At 41.9% G+C, this 15,561-nt stretch overlaps 1 pseudogene; it reads right to left on the minus strand.

Annotated features, from left to right (window-relative positions):
- Window positions 1-883: 883 nt before the first annotated feature.
- LOC128572623 (RWD domain-containing protein 1-like) lies at window positions 884-2,056 on the minus strand (annotated as a pseudogene).
- Between the last annotated feature and the right edge of the window lie 13,505 nt (window positions 2,057-15,561).

Here is a 15,561-nt window from a genome sequence, read left to right on the forward strand (position 1 = left end):
GGAAGTATTTTGCCTCTCACATCTTGTATTCTTTGAGCAAAGCCTTTCTCCCTCCAGTCCCTTTACTTCCTATTCCAACTATATCTATTCTTTGGCCTTTTGGAAAGAACCTCCACTTTTTAAGCCTCCCCCTCTTTTTTTTTTGCTTAGTTCATCAGACTTGATCTAGCTGGCTTGAATCTGTGGTCAATGACATGAGCTACTCTCTCAGAGCCATCCCAATTTCCCTTGTTCTTTTTCCTTCAAACTATGCATTCATAAATTTGCCACATTTTTTTTATAGAGTACACTACCTTACTGGGGAAGTAGAAGAGTAGTTTCATGGATAAAACCAGCAGGCTACATCTGAAAGAAATTATACATGCTTCTGGGCACGTTTCCCTTCATTTCTGATAGTTTCAGTTGGATCAGCAAAGATAATGCTGTCATCTGTAGGCTTGGGAAGATGTGGAGTAATTGGCTAAATTAAGCTGCTAATCTGGAAGCAAAGAGTTTTGGATGGCGTTTTAATTGAGCTGATTGGAACCATAAGAGATAGTTTACCAACTGTGGAGTCTAGAAACTCAACCAAATTGATGACATCCTGTGTTTGGATGGAGTCCTCAAAATCTATTCAGCTAATCTTCTCTCTTCACCATCCTGAATCTTTCTTCCCAACTCCTCTTTTTTTGTTTTTGTTCTTCAGATATTTTCTGTCTGCCTCTTTGTCTACAGGTATGTATTACCAACACCCAGATAACTTTTCTGATTTTTTTTTCTTGAAATTTTAAGGTCATTATTAAGGAAATTATTAATTTAAGGAAATTATTGAGTTTGATGATGAAAGCTATCAGAAGATATTCTCCTGAAAATTATTTTTGCTTAGGAAAAAAGGGAAGGAAAATCAAACCCCCCTGAGCATGGCCACAGAGGCTGTGGCAGTCAAATCTCTCTGCAGATGGGGACAGTCCATCAGTTCATCATCTTCCAGCTCCAAGTCATCCATTTCCTGGAACAAAGACTTGTCTATTTCCACATTGTTTCCAGCATCCTCCAAGAACTGTATATCAGATCAAGATCATGGAATATTATGAAGCCTTAAAGAAAAATGGAGACTTTACCTCTTTCATGTTTACATGGATGGAGTTGGAACATAGTCTTCTTAGCAAAGTATCTCAAAAATGGAAGGAAAAGTATCCAATGTACTCAGCCCTACTATGAAACTAAGACCTATTATAACCTAAGAATATGGAGAAAGGGGAGAGGGAGGGAGAGGATGGGTGGAGGGAGGGTGATTGGTGGGACCACACCTACAGTGCATCTTACAAGGGTACATGTGAAACTTACTATATGTAGAATATAAATGTCTTAACACACTAACTGGGAAAATGCCATGAAGCCTATGTTAACCAGTCTGATGAAAATATTTCAAATTGTATATAAAACCAGTGCATGGTGCCCCATGATTGCATTAATGTAGACAGCTACGATTTAATAAAAAAAGAAAAAAAGATTATGATCTATTTCAAGTACCTGTTTCCCACTTAATTTATTTTTCCCTACTTGTTCTTTTTCTTTCATGTTTCTTTTTAGTTTCCAAAAGTTCTGCGTCAAACTTGGCCTTCCAGTTTAAGAAATTCCCAATTGTAATGGGAGTGCCATGGGATAATTGCTTTTCAGCTTCTTCTGCTGCTTCTCCTCTTTGTTTCTTTTCTTCCTCTCGTCTAGTTTTTATCTGACCTACTATTTCATTTCATTTTTCTTACATTTCTTTCCTTTCGTTTGTCTCCAAAGTAAAGATCATCACCCCACCAAGATCTTTCTTCAACCCGTAACGATAATCAATTTAAAATGTCTGAGATATCGTTCTCTTCTAGATTTTCCTGGGAGGTTATCTCAGAAAGGGGAGCTTTATTTCACTGTATGCAAACTCAAGGGTCACCTAGACAGTTTCATCCTTTTCTCCAGCCTCAGATGTCATAGTAATAGTGAAGCTGGGTGATTTTCTGTTAACACTTAGCAGGACCTTATCAACTGAAGCACTACTCAAGGAGAAAGTGGTACGAGGAGACGCCATTTGTATTTTGGAAAACTAGTTGTTAAGAGGATTGGATAAATGTGCAATCAAGCTGTAGAGTCCGGGGGTAGAAGGAATCCAGAGCCTCCAGCCCATTGCACACGGTAATCTGTCATCAAGGCCCTTGCTGCTGCCCCTGGATTGCCCAGACACCTAGGCAGCCCACAGAATTCAAGTCCATGGCCTTGCTGGGAGACTGGACAGCAGCCAGCCTGGCTCAGGTGCAAAGAGTCCTTGCTGGATGGCTCTGCCCGCATTTTCTAGAGACGAGGTGTGGCCAAGGCTGGTCTTGAATTCCTAGCCTCACGTAATCCTTCTGCCTTGGCCTCCCAGAATTCTAGGACTCCAGGCTTGAGCCACTGCACCTGGCCAGATACTATCTATTAATACATTAACAAATACTCCTATAATCCTAGCACTCTGGGAAGCTGAAGCAGGTGTATTGCTTGAGCTCACTAGTTCAAGACTAGCCTGAGGAAAAGCAAGACTTCGTCTCTACTAAAAATGGAAAAACTGAGGCAAGAGGATCGCTTGAGTCCAAGTTGGAGGTTGCTGTGCGCTATGACACCACGGTACTCTTCCCAGGGGGACAGCTTGAGACTGTGCCTCAAAAAAAAGAAAAAGAAAAAAAGAAAAAGAAATAAATCAAAAGATAATCAATTAGGAGAGAAGGCAGGCAAAGAGACTTGGTACGTTAGTCTACAGACCACTAAGAGGTTCAAGGAGTAGCCAGGACCATCTTGGAAAAGAATATGACAAAACAGTAACTTTATTATACATTTTAATTAAATATAATAAATATGAAATGTATTCCAACATACTACAATTGTAAAACAGTGTGGCAACTTAAAAGCTACACTAGTAAAAACATTGAGGGAATAAAGAGAAATAGACACAGTAATGGAACAGAATGAGGCTAATATGTGTAAAAATTTAGCCTAGAATAAAAGTATCTCCAAATCAGTGTCACGTGGAATTTGGACAAATAGAAAAGCTTTTTAAAAAGTTGAGTTTATACTTCATTTGTATACAAAAATATGTTCTAGCCATATAGAAAAGTATAAACGCTGAAAACATGACTACAAGGTGTTGGAAGAAAACACGGGTCGATATAAGTTTGGTATAAAATCTTTTCAGTGTAGGAGGAAAGCCTTTTTTCTTGTAGGTAGAAAAATAAGATCAGAAATATGGAGTTTATTTGGAATGAAAATCAACTTTAAAAAAAATTCAAATTAATATAAGGGTTCAAATGATTAGCTTACAACGTTTGCATCTGTTGTAGTTGTGTCCTGCACCCAGGATGTATACCCCAACATCGTGCCCACTCGGTAGGAGCACACCAATCCCCCTCCCTCCTTCCCTCTCCTCTCTTCCCAACTTGAATGGAATTGAGTTTTTCTTTTGTGTATGCTTGTATTTGTCTACTGGCTTCATATTAGTATTGGGTACATTGGGAAAATCAACTTTTAATCAGAACAGTGCTTGCTTTTGTGCTTTAAGAAAAAGTCGGAAGACAGATGGCATTTTTCTTTCTTCTGAGCTATGAGCAAGCCCCTGACACCCCGAGAGAAAAAGCTCAGAATTCTACCAGAGTGTATAACGTAGACTGATCCACTTAACTAGGGCTTATAAATGTAAGCTCTGCTAGGGCTTATTGTACTACAACTTATTAAGTCTTATCCTTGCCATATTTAAAAATCTGCCACCAGGTGGGGTGTGTTGGCTCACGCCTATAATCCCAACACTCTGGTAGGCTGAGGCAGGTGGATTGCCTGAGCTCACAGGTTCTAGACTAGCTTGAGAAAGAGAGAGCCCCTGTCTCTAAAAATAGCCGGGTGTCATGGTGGGCACCTGTGGTTGAAAGGTTGAGGCAAGAGAATGACTTGAGCCCAAGAGTTTGAGGTTGCTGTGAGCTGTGATGCCATGGCACTCTACTGAGGTCAACAAAGTGAGACTCTATCTCAAAAAATAAATAAAATTAAATTAAACAAAAATAAAAATGAAAATCTGCCCTGCTAAGCTGGCGCAGTGCCTCACACTTGTAATCCTAGCACTCTCGGAGGCCAAGGTGGGTGGATTCCTTGAGCACAGAGTTTGAGACCAGTCTCTCTACTAAAAAAAAAAAAAAAAATTAGAAAAACTAGCCAGGCATCTGTAGGTCCAGCTACTCAGGAGGCTGAGGCACGAGAATCACCTGAGCCCAAGAATTTGAGGTTGCTGTGAGCTGTGACACCACAGCACTCTACCAAGGGTGACAAAGTGAGACTCTGTCTCAAAAATAAAAAAATATATATGGCTTGGCGCCTGTGGCTCAAGCGGCTAAGGCACCAGCCACGTACATCTGAGCTGGCGGGTTCGAATCCACCTTGGCCCGCCAAACAACAATGACAGCTGCAACCAAAAAAAATAGCTGAGCGTTGTGGCAGATACCTGTAGTCCCAGCTACTTGGGAGGTGGAGGCTTGAGCCCAGGAGTTAGAGGTTGCTGTGAGCTGTGATGCCACACCACTCTACTCAGAGTGACAGCTTGAGGCTCTGTCTAAAATAAAATAAAATAAAAATATATATACACCCTGCTGAAAAGGGGAGAACACTAGAGTTAATGATCAAGTGATTCAAAATTTAAAAACTGTAAAAAATAGACTTTCAAGAACAGTTACTCCATACGTTGTAAGATGTGAATTTCACATCTTGGATAAAAGTTTGTTCTAATGAGATTCGATTTTTACTTAATTTTATTTTTTTTCCTATAAAATTAAAAATGAAATACAACAGAGCTGGGGTTTTTATTAGCTCAGGCATCAAGAGTCTATTATATTAATGAAGCATGGAACTTTGAGTCAAATAAGAAAGGCATTCATGGTTCTTGGGACAGAAGAACAGTGTATACGGAGACAAAACCTTCTTTGCTGATTGGATGTAGTCAGAAGCTGGCATCAGTTTCAACAACAGAAAGATACAAAAGCATTTTCTCGTTCACCAGGTCAGGGGATTGAGGGAACCCCCAAGTAAAATGCCATTTATTTCCTCTTATCTTGTAAGGAGTTATTATCTGAGCTATTTTTTTGTCTTCCAGTCACTTCTGTTCTGTATCATACAATCAAGGCACACACAGGAACATAATGTCACAGCACAAGAACTGCTCGTGTGACGCGCTTCGAGGCCCTGGCTTCGGAATCCAAATATCACTCAGCTCTCGACTTGAAAATTCATGTTCTGAGCATGTCCCTAAATGGTCTCTTGGTGATTCACTGCCATTGGTAAAAATAGAAACCTCACTGGAACAACGGGAGAAAGATTAAACAGCTTCTGTGAAATAACTAATTAAATCCATAAAGTAGAACTGAGATCAACCTGTACATTCAGGTCTTTAAAAAGTATTCAATGAAAAAAAATTAAAGGTCTCCCCCCACCATCCTTTACCCAACTTTTCCTATTAGTCCATGAATTAACTGAGGAAGTTCTTTCCCAAGTTACTGCTGGTTTTTCTTGTTGCAATCCATAAAGAAGAAAGACAAAAACTTTTTTTCTACAAATTGTTTTCACTCTTTTTGCTAATGACAGTGAAATGAATTTGAAAAATAAACCGGGTAAAAGGTGGAATAATCTCTCTTTCCAAAACAGCTTCCCATACTTCTTTTTAAAGCCTCTTTGGCAAGTTGAAATAAAAAATCAAAACCTAAGTGGCCCTAAGACTCTCCTCTGCTCCTAGTTTGGAACTGTGTGGTATGATGAACTATTTTTACCCCTGGCTTGCAGCCATCTGGTTTCCCTGCGAAGGTTCACGTTGGTATTTTTTAGTGCAGCTGGTCACATGTGCTCCCCCCCACCCCCCCCAGGGAAAGCCTGGTGACTTGGGGAGGAATATGTCCAGTCTCTCTGGGCATCTTACCTCTTGCTGTGTCCTGCTGGTAGGTGACACTCTTGGTCCTCTTACCACCAGCCCTTCAGTTCTTTTGCATCTAAGTGCTGAAGTTCTTTTTCTTCTGTGGGATTTCGTATGAGCGTCAGCGCAGCAGATAAAACCTGGGAGCTCGACTTCACAAACCCTCCAGTCACTGGCATTTAGCTTGACAGCATAGCCCCGCCTGCTTTGCAGCTGAGAGCAGTGTGCCAGGTAAATGTTAAGGAACCTAGTGCCTTGTCATAGTAAAACTGTGCTGCGGGAAGGCAATTAAAGAAAATGTATTTTCAAGGCTGACTTCAGGGAAAGAATAAATCATCTTACTATGCCACACCGGCCTCAGTCTGGCCTCGCTCTCACTATGGCTGTCACCCACCCGTGCCAGCAAAGCCCTTCTAATGATCTGGACTTCTTTGTCGTTTTCTTTTAAAAATCGAGCCTGAAGCATTGACTGTCACCATTTAGAGAAGTGTTAGTTTCTTTACCTTATCACCACCTTCCTTCAATTAATATTTATAGGGTGCCTGCGGGATCTAACTTCTCACGTTTACAAATGGTAGCCAGGGGGAACAGCAGCCACATTCATTTGAAACAGCCCTGCTCTGCAAGATCAACAGTGGGCTTTTTATTCTCCCATACTGATTTATGTCCTTAGGGTCTATGGGTGACAGTGCCTACTACTGGAAGTGCAGAAAAATCCCAGTAATTAATATGGGATTATGTAAATAAAAATAAGAGATTTTCACAGACTCAAGTACATTTCTCTGTGTTACCACATCTTCCCGAAGTCTTTGGTGTTTAGTTTTAGAATGAGTAATCGCACTCAGGAAGCAATGAGTTTGTACGTACTTGGAGATTGACATGAAGGGGTTATGCTGTGTCCTGTGTAAGTTAATTTCATTATTGTAGACCAATTTTTTTTCTTTAAGGATGTTCTTAATATTAGGACAAACCTTTCCTTATCCCCTAGATATCTTATAGTAGGAATGCTTCTATTACTAATGACAATTCTACTTCAATTACTAGCTTGTGATATTGACCTTGACTACGAGGCAAGCTCTGGGCTAAGCCACATCCTGTATGGTGTTTAAGAACAGAGGCTTTGAAGCCAGACTGTGGGTTCAGATCTTAACTCTATCATGAACTAGCCTTGGGTAAATTAATTAATTTCTCTGTGCCTCAGTTTCTTCATCTATAAGAAAGGAATATTACTGATATACCTTCTAGGGTTCAGGTGAGGATTACATTAACCCTGGGGCCCACAAATCAAGGGATAGAGTTCCGGATGCTCATGACCTTGAATGGGAAAAATTCATTACATCTAGACACATCAGTCTACAAAGTCATAGTGCTGTTAATCCTTTGATCAGATCTCCTTATGTAATGGTTTAAAAAAGAAGCATCTTTATTGCCATATGACTTTGTATTGTTTGGGCAACCGTCTCGTCTATTTTGTTATCCCATTTCTTCTATTTGATGCATTTAAAATCCTTATTCTGAGAAGAGGTTGAGAGGTTCCACAAGGTTGCCAAAGGGAACTGTAACAAAGGAAAACTCAAGAACCCTTGAGTTGAAACATGTGCCAAGTACAGACAATCATTCTGGGCACAGAATTATCATGATATGTGTATTTGTCTGTTTGGGTGCTATAACAAAATACCATAGATTGGGTAGCTTATAAATAAAAGAAATTTGTTTCTTCCAGTTCTGGTGGCTGATGGGCCCAAGATCAAGGTGCTGGCAGATTCAGAGTCTGGGGAGGGCCTTGTTCCTGGGAGAAGGGGCAAAACAGCTCTCTTGGGCGTCTTGTATAAAAGCACTGATCTCCTTCCCAGAGGCTCTGCCCTCTTAACCTAATCATGTACCCAAAGGCCCCATCTCCTAATACCATCACCTCGAGGGTTAGGACTTTGTCATAGGAATTTTGGGGTTCCATAAGCAGCTATTATTATTACGATCTCATTTAGTTCTGATAATAACCTAAGAGGTAAGTATGGCTGTTATCATCCCGCTGGAATGTATAGAGTAAGTATGAGGGCAGGGATTTTTTTCTGTTGTGGTCATTGTGTATCCCCAGAACCTAAAATGTGCATAGTGTGTGGTAGATATCCAATAGTGTCTGTTTAATGAGTGTCTGAACCCCAGTTTTGCAAAGAGGACACGAGGGCTTGCAGAGGAGGCATATTGTACCCTCTGTCATCTAGCATCCAAGTCTTTAAGCCCCAGGCAGTGTGGCTGCAGCCCTCGAGACTGAAGTGCCCTGGTCATTTCATAATTATTAAAGCAGCACTCCTTCCCGAGTTTAGGATTTGCATTTGGGGAGCACAATTTTTTTTTTTTTTTTTTTGGATAGGGTCTCACTCTCTTGCCTTTGGTAGAATGCCGTGGTGTTATAGCTTATAACAACCTTAAACTCTTGGACTCAAGTGATCCTCTTGCCCCAGCCTCCTGAGTAGCTGGGACTATAGGTGTCCACCATAATGCCCAGCTAGGTTTAAAGACAGGGTCTTCCTCTTGCTCAGGCAGGTGTCCAATTCCTGAGCTCAAGCAATCCACCTGCCTTAGCTCTCAGAGTGCTGGGATTATAGGCATGAGCCACTGTGCCCAGTCCACAAAATTTGGTTTTAACTGGGGCTTCTTAATGAAGAAATAGAGGCGGAGGAGAGTTTCAGATGATACACAGAATCAGGAGTCCCTAGTCTCACCGAGTCTTATCAATGCTTTGATGCAAATAAAAATCATATTAACACGTGAGCATGCACAGCTTTCCCCTCTCCCAGCTGCTAAAGAGAATTCTGTCTTCCTTAGGTTAGTTCCTAAACTTCTAGAGAGCAGGATTCAGGGTGAGAAACTGGTGAAGCGACTGAGTGGGAATAAGCTCTGGCAAGGACCGAGTTTTACCCATGGGAATGGCCAATGGGAAGAAGGAAGGATTCAGCAGGAAGGACAGACAAGATCTATGAGGGTGTCGGTGAGTGCTGAGTGTGGCAGAGAGCGACAGAGGCGGGGATGGGCCACCACGTCTCTGGAGGGTGAGTGTTTTGGATAAAGAGGGAGGGTTTTTCAAAGTTTTACTGTGCAAACCTTCTTCTGACCCCTCTCCCAGAGACATGTACTTTTAAACTTTTTTTTTTAGAGAAAGAAGAAAAATTTTAATAACTTGTGAGTCTCTGAACTCATGTTTATTTTACTTACTTATTTATTGAGACAGAGACTCACTATGTCCCCCTCAGTAGAGTGCCATGGCATCACAGCTCACAGCAACCTCAAACTCTTGGGCTTAAGCGATTGTCTTGCCTCAGCCTCCCAAGTAGCTACAGGCACCCACCACAACGCCCAGCTGTTTGGTTGTTGTTGTAGTTGTTGCACTTATCATTGTTGTTTAGCAGGCCCTGGCCGGGTCCGAACCCACCAGCCCCAATGTATGTGGCTGTCGCCCTAACAATTGAGCTACGGGTGCTGAGCCCTCATGTTTATTTTAATACTATTTCTTCAGGACAGGGACCACAAGGCATTCCAGCTTTTATCGGGGGTAAGAATATCTCTTCTCCTTCAGCAACACACAATGTTCACCTGTCCTTTCTTTCCTAGCTCGCTTCTCTTTGCCCTTGTCAACTGCCTGCTAAGTTGCTCTTAAGTCCTGGGGTGCAGGGTCCCTTATATGAGATAGAGAGTAGCCTTCTCCCTGGCTCTGTGATTCATTTTGTCACATGGAAGTGGCATCACACGAACCAGTGTCTCTCTGAATTTTTCAGAAAAAAAAGTTGTTTTTCTTTTCTTTTTATTTTTTTGAGATAGGGTTTTACCATATCCCAAGCTAGAGTGCCATGACTCCAAGCCTGGCTCCGAGCAACCTCAGACTCTTAGACTCAAGTGATCCTCCTGCCTCAGCCTCCTAAGTAGCTAGAACTGCAGGTGCACCCTACAACACCTGGCTAATTTTTCTATTTTTAGTAGAGATGGGGTTTCACTCTTGCTCAGGTTGGTCTCATACTCCTGAGCTCAAGGGATTCTCCTGCTTCGGCCTCCCGGAGTGCTTCAGCCTCCTGCTTCGGCCTCCCAGAGTGCTAGGATTACAGGCATAAATGGAAATGACATAAAATGAACCTAGTGCTCCCAGCCAGAAAAGAGATTTTTATCTTCCTTGTCTTCTAGCTAACTACACACATCTAGAAAATAAATCATGGCTTACCAGGTATAGTGCAGTCTAAATAAATTCTTTTAAAAAATTCAAGGGGAAAAACCCCTACACAGGAGGGTTTAGATTACAGTGGTTCTCAACCTTCCTAAAGCAGCGGCCCTTTAATACAGTTCCTGTGGGTGGCGGCCCACAGGTTGAGAGCCACTGAGTTAGAATGACAGTGAAGGGTTTTGATTTTGGCAGGAGGCAAAGTTTGATTCGCAGCTCTGCCAATTATTAATCATCTAAATCTGGGCAATGAACATCATCACTGTTGGCCTCAGTTTTCTCACTGTGAAATAGGATTACCAGACACGTGAGGGCTGTGAGATAATCCAAGTAAGATACTGGATGTTTCCTATTACTATTATTTAATGTGTAGTAATTTAGATGTTCGGAGCACTAATGCAAAAAGTTCTTTTCTTGGGCAATGCCTGTGGCTCAATGGGTAAGGGTGCTGGCCCCATATACCGAGGGTGACGGGTTCAAACCTGGCTCCAGCCAAATTGCAACAAAAAATAGCCGGGCATTGTGGCAGGCGCCTGTGGTCCCAGCTGCTCGGGAGGCTGAGGCATGAGAATGACGTAAGCCCAGGAGTTGGAGGTTGCTGTGACACCATGGCACTCTATTGAGGGTGACAAAGTGAGACTCTATCTCTAAAAACAAACAAACAAACAAAAGTTCTTTTCTCATCTGATATCTACTTTCATATTTAAATTTTACCTCTTTCTTGTTTTCTAGAATAGTCTCCAAAGACATGTGCTGGTCTGTATCTCTTGTAGAATAGAAGGCTGCTTATAAATTTGGAATGCCAGCTTTTCTTATCAGTTTCTACCAGCCCCATGAAGGTTTCAAACATTTCAGATCCAAATGTCCGCCTGGGCTAGACCTCTGGGGTGATGAGCCACCTGTCTTCCCAGTGTGGAGGAAGCTTCTCAAAGCACCATGTGTCAAAGTGGGCCCTGAGCCCTGCTGAGCCCTGAAGCCTCTTCCACCACCGCTGTGCATAGCTCCCAGAATCCCTCTCCGTCTACCTTGAAGAGCTTCACGGTTACAGGTAAACCTTGCCAGGGGCCATTCTCAGGGCCTGCCTTTGTTACAAGCCACCCCCAAACCAAACCAAAACAAAAGACACACCAGTTTTTTAAAAAAGTTGCAAATGAGAAATAATAGGATTTGAGGTAGAAATTAAGAAGTTATTTTGAATTAGCGAAAACAGACAGCCGAACATCAGTGATTGTGAAACAAAGGTTTGAGATCCACCCTGAATAAAAGACCATGTCAAGAAAACTGGATATGAAAAGACGAGTGATGACCTCAAGATGACCAATTTCACGACTGATAAGTCACTGGTAACTTCAATAGCTGTATTTTTTCTTTTGGAAGGCTTAGGATAAGAGTCCTCTTTCTCACTATCTTTGTAAATAAGAAGATAAAGAATAATTTCAATTCTTTTACTATGAAATAATCTCTTTCTTTGTTGTTCCCCTACCAGATGAGTTGTCCTTAAACACCATTTTCCTCACAAACTGATATGTCTTCAGCAATTGGTATTGGTTTTTAGGGTCAGGCCCAAATTTCCCAGGCTGGCAATCTAGGTCATTCCATGGCAGCCCAACCCTTCCCTACAGAAATCTTTTGTTCCAGCCCGCACCCTCTTTTTCCTCTAAACATATACAGCTCATTGCTGCCTCAGAGATTTTATTCATGATGTACTCTAAAGGGAATGTCATCCTCCAGGGTACCTTCTACATAGTATCTCTCTCCTTTGACTCATTCTCCCTTCCTCCCCCAATTCACAGTGACCGCTCACACTTTGCTTCTTTAGTGACACTAACTCCTATTTGCACAGAGAGACGTTCCAGGCATAACTGGAGAATATAAAGTAAGGGCCCTCCATAGCACCCTAGACAAAGTAGTTTCCTTTTCTGAGGCAACAGAAGGCATCAGAAGAATAAATAATTTAGACTGATACACTGGATATTTTTATAAAAGACATTGTCAATATTTAAATACCTCCTTTGAATTTATGTCCCTAAACGTGTCTCTTTGTAGACACATGTAACTCATCATACAGTGAGCTAAGATATACAATCTCCAGCTGGGTAGATAAAACAAGCAAGAGTTTTTTCAAGGGAAAAAAGAAAACTTCGACACAGATTTCTAAAGCTTCATCATATGACATTTACGATTTTTTTAATGAACAGAAGTCATGATATGCTTCTTGCCATAGAATTTGTGAAAATACAGGTTGTCTGCAGAGGATGTATCATGTCTATGAGGTTTGGATTTGGTTTCCCTTAAGGTAAGTAAAAACATTTCCACTGCACATAGAAATACAGGGCTATCCACTAGGAATACGTTCACTAGAATACACCTATTGCCTTTTAGCTGAGAATCCTGAGTCGGTCTGGTGAGTCACCGTATGTTGACATGCAGGGAAGGAAATTGCAGCGAAACTGATGGAAGCTTCCTTAGCTGGCAGGCGCTGTGCTCCGCGCTTTGATGTGTGGTCTCATTTAATGACTGTAACATCCCTGGGCGATGAATGTTACTGTGCCCTCTGTTATGCTTCAGGAAACTGTGATTATAGAACAGCCCAAGAGTTTAATTGTTTATTTCAGTCCAAGGTAAATGAAATAATAATTACTCACGGTAGTTGGAATGCCCGCTCTATCGGGAGAATTATATGCGGAGAGATATGAAAGGAAGGCCGGGGGTTGCCACGACTGTAAGTGGATGACACATGCTTTGGACAGACGATGGCACCCAGAGTAACAGCATATGGTCAGGCAGCTGTGTGCTGCCCAGGGCTCCGTGGTCACGGGGTAGGCATTTGTATTTTTACTATGACACATTCCTGGCAGATGTCTGCGAAATGTCTTGTTCTAACCAAAGCAGCATATTATCATGATTTTCCAAGAAATAGAAGTGAAGTATCTTTTTAATTTTTTTTCTTTTTTTAAAGACAGAGTCTCACTCTGTCTTCCTTGGGTAGAGTGCTGTGGCATCAGCCTAGCTCAAAGCAACCTCAAACTCCTGGATTCAAGCCATCCTCCCGACTCAGCCTCCCCAAGTACCTGGTACTATAGGTGCCTGCCACAAGGTCCTGCTAATTTTTCTATTTTTAGTCAAGAGGGGGTTTCTCTCTTGCTCAGGCTGGTCTTGAACTCCTGAGCTCAAGCAATCTACCTGCCTTGGCTTCCAGGATTGCTGGGATTACAGATGTGAGCCACTGTAACTGGCTAGAAGCAAAGCATCTTGAGGAAGGTGCCTGTTCTTAATTTATGCCAAGGCACAGGCCGGGTTGGTGGCCACCCTAAAATCATTAACCACCCCAAGCTTCTCCTGCACCTGTGTCACTGTGGCAAAACTTCCATGGTTTCTATCACTATGACTACTTCAGACTTTTCCTTTTAGTAGAATTTTAGAAGTCAGGAGACGTTGGCATGAATTCTTGGGAGCCAAACCAATCTTTAGAGAAATTCCATTTCATCAAATTCTGTAAAATTTCCCATTTAGCACAGAAGCTTTTCCAACAAGTATAAATGGCAAATACAAATGACATTTGTTTTGGCATATCTGTCCTTAATGTTTAGGATATTGACCTCATCTGCTAAGCCTCTCCTTTTACATTCTTTTCTCAGCATTTCAGAGCTAAAAGGAAACTTTCTGGTTCACAGTTCTTTCCTCTTTTAGGAAAATGGTCACCTATACAGTGGTCTGCATATAGCCGTTGTGATTCTTCAGCAGAATTGTGGGTGTGATTAATAGATTGAGACTTGGTGGGGCAGCACCTGTGGCTCAAGGAGTAGGGGGCTGACCCCATATACCAGAGGTGGTGGGTTCAAACCCGGCCCTGGCCAAAAACCGCAACAACAACAAAAACAGAATTGATTGAGACTTTGATTCCTCCCCAGGCGGAAGCAATGAGCTTTCCTTTTTGAGAAACTTGAAATCTGGAGCTGAGAGATGCAAAGCCTGATTAAGGATGGAGCTGAGTCACGTTAGAGCCAGCATGAGTCACTTTAAAAGTCAGCAAAAACCTGACTTTTTCTACTCCAGTCTCAGTTGTCCAAATCTTCCACTGATTCCTTGAGATATTTCAGTATCCTTCATATACTGATATATATACAGGTGCATACATATATATAATCCTTTTGAAATAAACTTTATTTGTTAGAACTGTTTTATATTTACGGAAAATTTTGAGAAGTCCAGAGAATTCCCATATACCCCATCCCAAGATTCCCTTATTAGAAACATCTTATATTAGTGCGGCACATTTGTTACAATTAATGAACCCGTCCATACTTAATTCCAATTTCCTCAATTTGTACTTGACATCCTTTTTCTGTCTCAGGATCCCAGTACTGGTGCCATATTACATTTACTAAAGGTCTCCTTAAGCTATGTCTGTCTCTCCGCTATGACAGTCTCAATCTTTCCTTGTTTTTGATGACCGTGGTAATTTTGGGGAGTGCTGATTGAGTATTTTGTCAAATACCCCTCTACACATACTGAGAGTTGTCTGATATTTTTCTCATGATTACACTGGGCTTCTGGGTTCTGGGTTCTGGGAGGAAGACCATATGCAGGTTTCATGACTTGTCCTCACTGTGGCTGTTGACCCTGATTTCCTGGCTGAGGCTGTGTTAGTCAGGTTTCTCCACTGTAAGGTTACTTTCCTGTTCTCCCCTTTCTGTGCTGTCCTCTTGGAAGGAGGTCACTATGGAGCGGCCCACATGTAAGGAACAGGAGATATGTTTCACCTCTTTAAGGGTAGTTATTTGTAATATGAATTATCTGGAATTCTTCTGCATAGCAGGTTTGTCCCTTTTCCCTGCAACGTACTTTCTTTTATTTTTAAGACAGAGACTTACTCTGTTACCCTGGGTGGGGTGTAGTGGCATCATCATAGCTCACAGCACCCTCCAACTCCTTGGCTCAAGCAATCTTTCTTCCTCAGCACCTGCCATGATGCCCAGGTAATTTTTCTATATTTAGTAGAGACAGGGATCGCCCTCTTGCTCAGGCTGCTCTTGAACTCCTAAGTTCAAGCTATCCTCCTGCCTTGTTTTCCCAGAGTGCTAGGATTACAGATCAAGCCACTGTACCCAGCCAACATACATATTTTTAACTTAAAGCACTTGAAACAATCCCTAAATCTTTCAACAACAGCAATAAGCCCTGTAAAATTATCCAATTCAGGAGATGCAAACTTGAATGTCTACAGAGAGCAGCCAGGTGGCAGCCGGGTGGGTAAGTGAAGCTGGTGGGGTGTGGTACACTGCAGACTGAAAGCACATGCCAGTTCTAAAGGGGGCACAGCTCTCTGCTCCTGGCAAATGCTGCCATGTGGAAATGTGCGTTGTCCACCATTCCTTCCTTTTCTTAAAACAAGAAACTGGTAGCCAGGCAT

The sequence above is a fragment of the Nycticebus coucang genome, chromosome 20 (assembly GCF_027406575.1).
Source record: "Nycticebus coucang isolate mNycCou1 chromosome 20, mNycCou1.pri, whole genome shotgun sequence".
Lineage (NCBI taxonomy): Eukaryota > Metazoa > Chordata > Mammalia > Primates > Lorisidae > Nycticebus > Nycticebus coucang.